Consider the following 10000-nt stretch of genomic DNA (forward strand, 5'->3'; position numbering starts at 1 on the left):
CATCCACTTTCACGCGTGTGTATGTGTCTGTGTGTCTGGTATACATGCATGTGTGGGTGTACGTGTTTGTGTGTGTATGCGTGCGTGTGCATGTGCATGTTTGTGTGTGTGTGTGTGTGTACTTGTATGTGTTTATTTGTGTGCGTGTGTGTCCGAGTGTGTGTGTGTGTGTGCACATGTGTATGTGTGTGTGTGCAGGCTGCATGGCTTCCACTGCTTGCCATCAGGGTTCAAAAGTTCACAGCATTCCCCTAGGGCTACTGTGCTGCTGCAGATGCTGATAGTCTTTTCTCTCTCTACCTCTCTCCTTTATGCTCTGTCTCTCGCCCTCCCGCTCTGCCGCTCGCTTGCTCTCTGTCGCTCTCTCTTCTCTTTCTACTGTTTTCTCTCTTTCTCTTTTGCTTGTTCTCCTTCTTGTTGTCTCGTTCTCTCTGGGCTCACTTTCCTCTCTCTCTTTCTCTTTCCCTCTTTCTGTCTAGTTCTCTCTCTCTCTCTCTCTCTCTCTCTCTCTCTCTCTCTCTCTCTCTCTCTCTCTCTCTCTCTCTCTCTCTCTCTCTCTCTCTCTCTCTCTCTCTCTCTCCATCTCTCTCTCTCTCTCTCTCTCTCTCTCTCTCTCTCTCTCTCCATCTCTCTCTCTCTCTCTCTCTCGCTCTCTCTCTCTCTCCCTCTCTCTCTTGTGCTCTGCGCCCTCTCTCGCTCTGTTTACACTATTAATCTTACACACTCTCTCTCTCTCACACACACTCCGTCACCATGCCTGGCAGGAAGAGGGTGGCTTGAAGGAGGATTTGGACGTATTTAACCAAAGGGCATCCATCACTCTCCTCTCGGGCTCCACCCCCAGCACCACCAACACCACCATCCCAGGCCTCTCTCTCTCTCTCTGCAGCAGCCTCCTCTCTCTGAGTCTTTGATTCCCCCCCCCCCCCCTTTCCTCATTTGCTTTGTTGTTTTTAATTGTTGCATTGCATATAATTACATCCTCTGGCTTCTACACCCTCCACCCCCCACCTGGCGTACCATTGCAGCAAATACGGCTGGGGGTGGTGGTTGTGGTGTTGGTAGGTGGGGGTGCTAAAGGGTGTTGGCACTACAGGGAGGGGGTTGTGTTAGTGGGTGTGCTATCTGGGCTTGAGGCGGTGTTGGTGCTTTAGGTGGATGGTGGTGGTGGTATAGGGTGGTGCTGATGTCAATGGGTGGTGTGATGGTGCTATAGGGTGGTGGTGTTATAGGGGGGCGGTAGTGAAATAGGGGGGGTGGTTGCGGTGGTCGTGGTACGTGGGTGAGTGGGCCAGAAGGTGGAGTGGTAGTGGGGATGGTGCTGGGGCATGGTGGTGTGGTAGTGGTGGTATAGGGTGGTGGCGGGTGGTGCTATAGGGTGGCGGTGCTATAGGCGGCGGTGTTACAGGGCGGTGTGGTGGTTGTGGTGTAATAGGGGGGCGGTGGCGCTGGTGAGCGCGGGCAGAATGCCGAGTGGAGGGCTGGGGGTGGGGGTGGGGGTGGAGGCTGCTAATCTCCCCAGAGCTGTCAGTGTCACAGACAAATAGCAAAACTATCAGATGCAGCGGGTTCACCCAGAGGTTAGCCTCCCCAGGTACCTCCCGCACACACTCCCCTCTGCCGCCCGCTCTCCCTCGCTCTCCTCCCCTCCTCTCCCTGTTTCTGTCTCTTACTCTCCCTCTCTCTGTCTCCCTCGCTCTCTCTCGCTCACTTTCTTTTACCCTTTTACTCGTTCTCTCTCTCGCTCATTGTCTCTTGCTCATTCTCTCTCTTTAACTGGTTCACTCTCTTGCTCATTATCTCTCCTCGCTCTCTCTCTCTCTTTTACTCGTTCTCTCTCTCTTGCTCATTCTCTCTCTTTAACTTGTCCTCTCTCTCTCTTGCTCATTCTCCCTCCTCGCTCTCCTTCCCTCCCTCTCTCTTACCCTCCCTCTCTCTCTTTTTCTCTTAGTCACTCTCAATTTCTCTCTCCCTTCCTCTCCCTCCCACTCTCCCCTGTGCTCTCTCTCTCTCTCGCTCCTTCTTTCTCTCGTTCCCTCTCTTCCGCGCCGCCTTGCAAATGAGCATTTGATTCTGCCCTCCGCTGGACTGCGTTCCTGAGATGAATGAGGTTCTGGTGCCAGGGCCCAGGTGGCCCGCTGGTGTTTTCTCTTAGGGAAATGAATGTCTGTGGGAGAGATGTGTTGGCCCCGTGTAGTGGCGCTGACACCTTGGGGGCCGCGAGGGGCCTCGCTGGGACCCCTGTGTTTAATTGTTTTGGTAATGCTGCGCTTTGGGGGTCATTGACACGCCCTTGTGGAGTTACTGGACGATGAGGAGGAGGGTGAGGATCCCCTTCCCGTGCTCGAGTTATTGGCACTCACACAGTGTGTGTGTGTGTTTGTGTGTGTGTGTGTGTGTGTGTGTGTGTGTAAATGCGTGTGTGCGGGTGTGTGTGTGTGTGTGTGCGCGTGTGGGTGTATGTTTGTGTGTGTGTTTATGTTTGTGCGTGTCTGTGAATTTGAATGTGTGTGTGTGTGTGTGTGTGCGTGTGTGTGTGCGCGTGTGTGTATATATTTTTGTGTGTGTGTGTGTGAACGTGAATGTGTGTGTGTGTGTGTGCGGTCGTATGTGAGTGTGTGCAGGTGTGTGCATGTGTGTGTGTGCATGTACGTGTTTGTCTATGTGTGTGTGTGCCTGTATGTGTGTGTGTTTGTGTGTGTGTGTGTGTGCGTGCGTGTGTGTGTATGTGTGTTTGTGTGTGTGTGTGCGTGTGTGTGTGTGTGTGTGTGTATGTTTGTGTGTGTGTATGTTGGCCAAGTGGGACAGGGTTGTCCTGATTGAGGGATGCTAATCCACATTGAAGATAGTGACAGCTTCTTTCTTCAGGGGGCGGAAGTTTTATAGGTTGTCTGTTTCAAGGAATTATGTGTTTTAATGCATTCCACGTATTTTACTTTGCCTTGATACTCTGATATCCATGTTCCTCTCTAGCAAAATTCAAATGTCATTATTTGGCATGCGATGATTTCATGATTTATTTTTATTTGGTTTCGAATCGTATTACTAAATTCATATTGTAAATTAAAAACATCTAATTTTTCAAATGCAATAATTAGAGAACAGAAAAAAATGGCCGCAGAACTATTAATTAAGTAACTTGAAATTAATAGTTAGTATTTTTTAAATTAATAGTTAGCAATTTATTATGACACAATACATTCCGGAAATTACCTATTGGTTCATTTCGTACGATATTGAATACAAAAAGTAAAGGGCTTACAACAAAGCACGTAGGTGCCTCCAACACAAAAAGGTTTGCGTCATATTACGTTCAAATTTTGTTCATTTTCCTGTTACTACAAAAAGGCAGACCATTCAATTGTTTTTCATAATTATTTTATCTGGTACCTCCAAAACACCTCTGTGCATGTAATATGGCTGAATAATGAAAGGCTTTTTGTTAAATACAAATAATACAAAAAATATTCACGTGATAAAAAGGAAAGACAAAAACATTTAATTTCTATTTATTTTAGAAAGTAACAAAGTTTAATTTGAATGGTCATTATTATTATATTATTATTATTATTATTATTATTATTATTATTATTATTATTATTATTATTATTATATTAATTTATATTGAATACCTTATAGTCAATATTTGTTGATTGATCAGATTTACTATTAATGAACTTCAAATACATTTTTATTTTGAATAAATACATTTAATATTAACCTCTTGAGAAATGAATGGCTTTGTTACATTCCCAAAGAAGATAGTTACGAAAAATTAACTATTTAGAATGTAGACAATCCAAAAATATCTATTCGTCCCTTAATTTGTCCTTAAACAAATACATCAAATCATTATTTTATTGTCATAAATAAATACTTGGAAAGTAATGCTTATATTAAACTATATCATTGATTGATTTTCCTGAAAAAAGTAATGCTTATATTAAACTATATCATTGGTTGATTTTCCTGAAAAACTGTCTGAAATACAGTGTTCTTTTTCAATTAGTTGGCTGATTTCCTATTATAGAGTGTTGATTTGGGCAGATTTACCGTAAGAGCAGGGTTGAGTATGACTTCTCCTAACGCACACTGCCTGTGAGCAGACTGGGGCTAACACAGCTTCTTTACCCAGAGAAACGTGGTTCATCGGCACAATGCATAACACAAATGAAGCTAAATTGAATGTACAAATAGGCCATACACATGATTTACGCAGTTCAAGAGACTGACTTTGAGGAGAACCGGTGCTTCCGAAGTTGTTTACTTAACATTACCGCTAAAATATTATTAATATTCAGGTAATTTTACGGCAACACGCTAAACGCATGTTAAGCTCAAAACAAGAGAGTTCTTCAGTGGGTTCTGTTGTCGGCGGCGGCGTCTTCTCCCTGCTGGCTCTTTCACAGACTCTGTGATCCGCTGTTTTTTATCACAGACGCAGGAAACTCTCCTGTGGGCCCCAAAACGCCCTGTGTTGGTATTTATATTCCTGGTTCAGTTTTCCGTCTGTGTCAGAGCGGCTGCTGCAAACCATCCCCAGCGATTAGAGGATCATTGTATCTGCAGTTAAGCATTTGAATAGTGGTAGTAAATCTAAGAAAGAGAAGCCCAGGGTTGCCTTCCACGCCGCTTATGGCTGCCCAGAGGGAAGGCTGTGTCACACGGTAAATTTAGCCCCTTAGTCTGCCCCACGCTGGCGGGCCCGCGACGCTCAAGGTGTGGGGGTAGAGGGAGAAAGGTCTGGAAGGATTTGAGGCGTGCTCTGGGATGGAGGTTGTCGTTGTTGTGGTTTTGCTAAACATTCCAGTCACAGACTACGGTGGAGAATTCAAGCAGACAACCATCGTTTCTTCAAAGCATTTTGCATTGAAAGCTGATTTTGAGTGTAAATATGTAATAATGATGTAAATCAAGGAAACCTACGGGACATCTCGTAATGGGCAATAAATATGTTTTTATTATAATACATGTCGCTGGATCCATTTAGCACTGGCGTTTGAAAATATATGGTACGACATGAATTTATGTGGTAATCTAGTCTAGTCCTCAAGTAAATATTTATTTAATAAAAAATGTAGTTCTCAAAAGAATACATCATTTATTGTATCCTTTTTGTCATCCTTTTATGTATCTTATTTCATTATCCGGTTTTCATCCTATCTTTTGTCTTCATTAAAAAAAAAATCCTTTCAGTTCAGTTTCTTTTTCTCTCTTCCCGTTTTATTCAAAACCATTACCAACCCTTCAAGCGAAACCTCGTCTGTGTGTTGTTTGTTCTCGAAGATGTTTCGGATTAGGACAACAAAAGTCAAAAGCTACCTCCAAACCCCATTGTTTTTAAACAATAAGGAATGCTTTAAAGGAAACCCAATCTGTAATCTGATATAATCCACTATGGGCATGTCTCTTTTTCTTCAGGGCCTACACACGTGTATTTTTAGTCAGAAGGATGGGTGCGTAGTTTCCATGTATCGATGACCAAAGTCCTAATCGAATCAGGCCCCTAACCTCAGTGCCTCTCTGTCTCCCTGTCCTCCCCCTCTGCTGGCCGCCCGGCTGGTGAGACACAAAGTAAAGGCCTCGCGCTCTAATGAGGAGAAATGTATCAATTTAGTCTGGCTTGCGCACAGATGGAGAGCCGGGCCAAGGTGCAGCGAGCTGATCCTTCTTCCTCATCAAGGACTATGTCAGGAGGGCGAGCTCCACCTCACTCCTCCTCACTCCTCTTCAGTCCTCCTCACTCCTCTTCAGTCCTTCTCACTCCTCTTCAGTCCTCCTCACTCCACCTCACTCCTCTTCAGTCCTCCTCACTCCACCTCACTCCTCTTCACTCCACCTCACTCCTCTTCACTCCACCTCACTCCACCTCACTCCTCTTCAGTCCTCCTCACTCCACCTCACTCCTCTTCACTCCACCTCACTCCACCTCACTCCTCTTCAGTCCTCCTCACTCCCCCTCAATCCTCTTCAATCCTTTTCAATCCTCCTTACACCTCACTCCTCCTCACTCCTCCTCACACCTCCTCACTCCTCCTCACTCCTCCTCACTCCTCCTCACTCTCCCTCACTCCTCCTCACTCCTCCTCACTCCTCCTCACTCCTCCTCACTCCCCCTCACTCCTCCTCACTCCCCCTCACTCCTCCTCACTCCTCCTCACTCCCCCTCACTCCTCCTCACTCCTCCTCACTCCTCCTCACTCCTCCTCACTCCTCCTCACTCTCCCTCACTCCCCCTCACTCCTCCTCACTCCCCACTCCCCCTCACTCCTCCTCATTCCTCCTCACTCTTCCTCACTCCCCATCCTCTGCCTGTGCAACCGGCAGCATTCCAACTCAACACCGCCCTCAGGGGGCTGAGCGAGCCTCTCTCTCTCTCGCCCTCTCTCTCGCCCTCTCTCTCTGCCTTCTGTTTCACCTCATCAGCAGGGTTCATCCGGGGGTCAGGCCCAGGCCGACCGCCCCCCCCCCCACTCACACCCTCCCACCCCCACGCCCCGCCCACACCACCACCACCACCTTCCCCCGTTCCTGCTGCATCTGCAGCAGGGATGCAGCAAGTACCTCTCACATGAAAGGCGCTGCAAAGGGTCCCCCAGACGCCCCCGAGAGAGGAGTCCATCACCGCTGGAGGGTGGAACACATCCATGTGTCGTGAGGCTGGTCTGTTGATTAGCCCCTGATACAACCCCGTCCATTTTGAGCCATAAGGTTATTTCCTTGTGCTCCTCTAACTACGCCGCGACGGGACTACATTGTACACTACAAGTACATTGTTGTAAATATCATGCTCCAAGTGTTTCCAACGTGGAGATTCTTTCCTGATTGAAGAACAAAAATAACCAAAGCGTTCCCTGGGTGTGCGGTGCTCTGTGCTGGTACTTCCTCCTGATCTGCCAGCTAATGCAGTAGCTGAGAGTTCTGGCTCTGAAAGCCCCCTGTTCCCCTGCTGGTCCTGGACCGCGTCCCACCAGAACCTCTGGCCCTCTGCTGCTCCTCTTGATGGAGCGCCCACTCTGCTCTTCATGAGTCTTCAGTGCTTTGTTTCTTCCCCTTCTTCGGCGCCACCACCATCATCATCATCATCAGCAACCGACCCTTTTTGTGCATTCAAGATGTTTCCACAACATCTTCATTAGACTACGAGCCAAGTTAGATACTTCCCCCCTACCCCTCTTATCCTGCAATTTCCCCTTCATTTTGATTCACTCTCTGCTCCCGCGTCTGATTGACTTTCAGTCTAACCAAAGTGGGTTTTAATGAGAGAATACATTAACTCCCTCTGGTCATGCAAACATAAATCAGTTTTTCCCTCCCTTTTTTCTGCGGCATCAACGGCTGAGCTCGTAGCACCATGCTGAGAGAGTGAATAACCAAATGAGAGATTGTAGCCTCGCTGAACCGCTGTCACGGCCAGATGCATTGTTGTGTCTCCTCCACGTGGAGTTTGAAAAACAAGTTCCACCCGGCGGTGTGTCGGAGCGCTGGGACACCTCACAGGTCTGCTGCCGCAGCTTATGAAAGCCCTCCTTTGTTAGGATTCATTAAAAGGCCACTGCTGGTTAATTACTATTGATCACCCGACCCCACCACCCTCCCCTACTGCGTTGACTCCAATCCTTTCTTGTTGACGAGCATTAAGTAGGCCTACCTTCAGATCAGAATGACGGTGTCTTCAACGGCTAGCCACCTTGATTTACCACGCCTGGGTTGGGATGGCAACGCTCTATCCATCTGCCTCCCAAGTTTTGTAATTGCACTCCGCTATAAGCTAAATAGGTTACGCTGAAATATAAATAAATTGCCGTCAAATTAGCGTCAAAAGCAAAGCTGTGGATGGCACTAATTAAAAAGCAAAAGGGATGAAAATGAAGTTGTGGAATTGCCCTGAATAATTGATAACGCAATTTATGATTTGTATGAAAGAGCGCGGTTTGTCTTCCATTCTGATGAGACGCTAATTAGATGCATTAATGTGTTGCGTGCTCCATGCCCTTACGCCAGAAACTATAAACCAAACCCAAAACACCTCGATGATTGTTGGGTTTTTAACGCTCTAAATAATACATGCCGTCCAATAACATTACCTCGCGATTTCCACTCAGAAATTCTTTAGTCCCAAACAAAGAGATGTTAGCGGGGTGATTTCATGAGAGGAAATGGCTCATCCAAGACCAATCTAGGATCCATTTTTGTGAGGAAGAGGTCTTGAGAGTGCGGCAGGGATGCGATGCATTTCGGTGTTTAGTTGTGAAAGTTGCTCGCGAAGACGGTGAACTAGTGGACCGGTTTCATTTCACAATCACGCCCAGGGGGGGGGGGGGGAGGGGGAAGAACGGAGACGTGGTACTCCTTCAACCACGCCGAATATCCAGCTCTCCAGCTCAATATCAGATTTGTATACAAAGAGTCCGATAAGAAAGGTCAAGCCTCGCGGCGCGGAGGTGTCGGAACACGCACACACGTGTAATGTTTATTGACTGGGCTCGGCCCGGCCCTCCGCTGTTGATTCTGGTACCTCGTGGGCTATTAGCAGGGCTCGACCTTTGAGATAAATGAAGAGCGAGGGGAGGCAGACGGATGAGGGGGATTAGAGGGGGGCTGGACGGGTGGAGGAAGCGGGGCCCCGGATGGGGTGGGGGGGGGGGGGGAGAAACCACATCCATCCACGCATCCGCGGGTGGATGGATGAGGTGGGGGAGTGTAATGACGGAGGTTTGTTATGATGTAGTGATACGGGCTCTCTTTTGACAAAACAGTCCTTAGCACCTGTGTATTTATAGTGTCACCGGCCGGTCCGTCCACAAAGGCGGCCCGGTGATATGTGAGCTGAGCCTGCGCCGCAAAGGTGTCTTGGGGGCTGTGCCGGCGGGGTGACCCGGTAATCTGTCAGGCCGGCACTGCAGGGTCATCCCATCACTCGCTGCATAGGCTCAGATGCCTACCAGGCCACATACATCTCCCCCACGTCGAGTACAGCCACAACAAAACAAGTAAATGGCAGACACCTTTTACACAAAGAAGTGATTTTGATTTTTAAATGAGGATGGTGAATGAAATAACTTAGGAAGTTGGGATTGGGGTATAGCATGTGCTCTTGTGGGGGTGTGAATTGAGTCAGGAAATGGTTTTCACGTTTTTTTCAAGGAACGAGGAAGAAGGTGTCATCAGTCAATGCTGGGGGGGATTCCCCTGTTTAAACTGCAGGGCCGAGACGCGGCCTGACATGTTTGGTTTTCTTAGCGGTTAGAAAGGTCCAGCTGAAGGGGAATGGATTCCAGGCCCTTTCTTTGTCATCAGTTGTCTGAAGGGGGTGTCACGCTGACTGGTGTAAATGGCCTTTAAATTGTTCCTGTGTGTTAAAGCATGGAGGCGGTGCCTGTTGGCGTTCTTTTGGCTCCTCTCCTTGTAAGGCTAATGTCTCATGCCTGGAGAGGAAGCTCAGCGTTGTTTTTCCTCCTCCCTACAACGGAAGAGGGCCCTTGTGGCTGGCTAGGGGTCAGCTCTCTGATGCATGTGCCAGCACTCAGAAGGGTTAACAAAAGAAGCTGGGCTAGTACTTAGTGGACGTACACCTGACCCATTATTCCTTTCTTATTGAACGAATTAGTATAAAACCTAATTTATACGAATCATAGAATATTACCATCTTTAACGGAAACCGTATTTTTGTTTTTGTCCAATAACAAATCAACGTCTTTGGTCCAATCCCATTCTTCACACAATGCTAACTGCCTTGGCAGGCCGAGTGGATCGTGTGCCACATCTCTGGGCCAGCTAGGTGTGCCAGAGGGTTTCTGCGCTGTCACTTGCAGCGGGGCTCCGGCGGGCTCCGGCAGAAGGCAGAGGCTGGTTGGTATTCCGGCGGTCGCTCCCATTAATAGTGCAGTGTGAGCAGATGTATGGACTGCAGCGCTCAGCAGCACTGTACATGTATCGATCCCAGGCTCAGACCCGGACACCCAGTGGATTTGATCCATTGCTCAGAAGGCTGCATCAT

General features: G+C 47.8%; 1 protein-coding gene across 1 annotated transcript in view; it reads left to right on the forward strand.

The window, feature by feature from the left end:
• Nucleotides 1-10000, forward strand: part of skap1 (src kinase associated phosphoprotein 1) — a 41589-nt gene that overhangs the window by 8684 nt on the left and 22905 nt on the right. The gene's annotated exons all lie outside the window — the stretch shown is intronic.

This window comes from Gadus chalcogrammus, chromosome 18 (genome assembly GCF_026213295.1).
Source record: "Gadus chalcogrammus isolate NIFS_2021 chromosome 18, NIFS_Gcha_1.0, whole genome shotgun sequence".
Lineage (NCBI taxonomy): Eukaryota > Metazoa > Chordata > Actinopteri > Gadiformes > Gadidae > Gadus > Gadus chalcogrammus.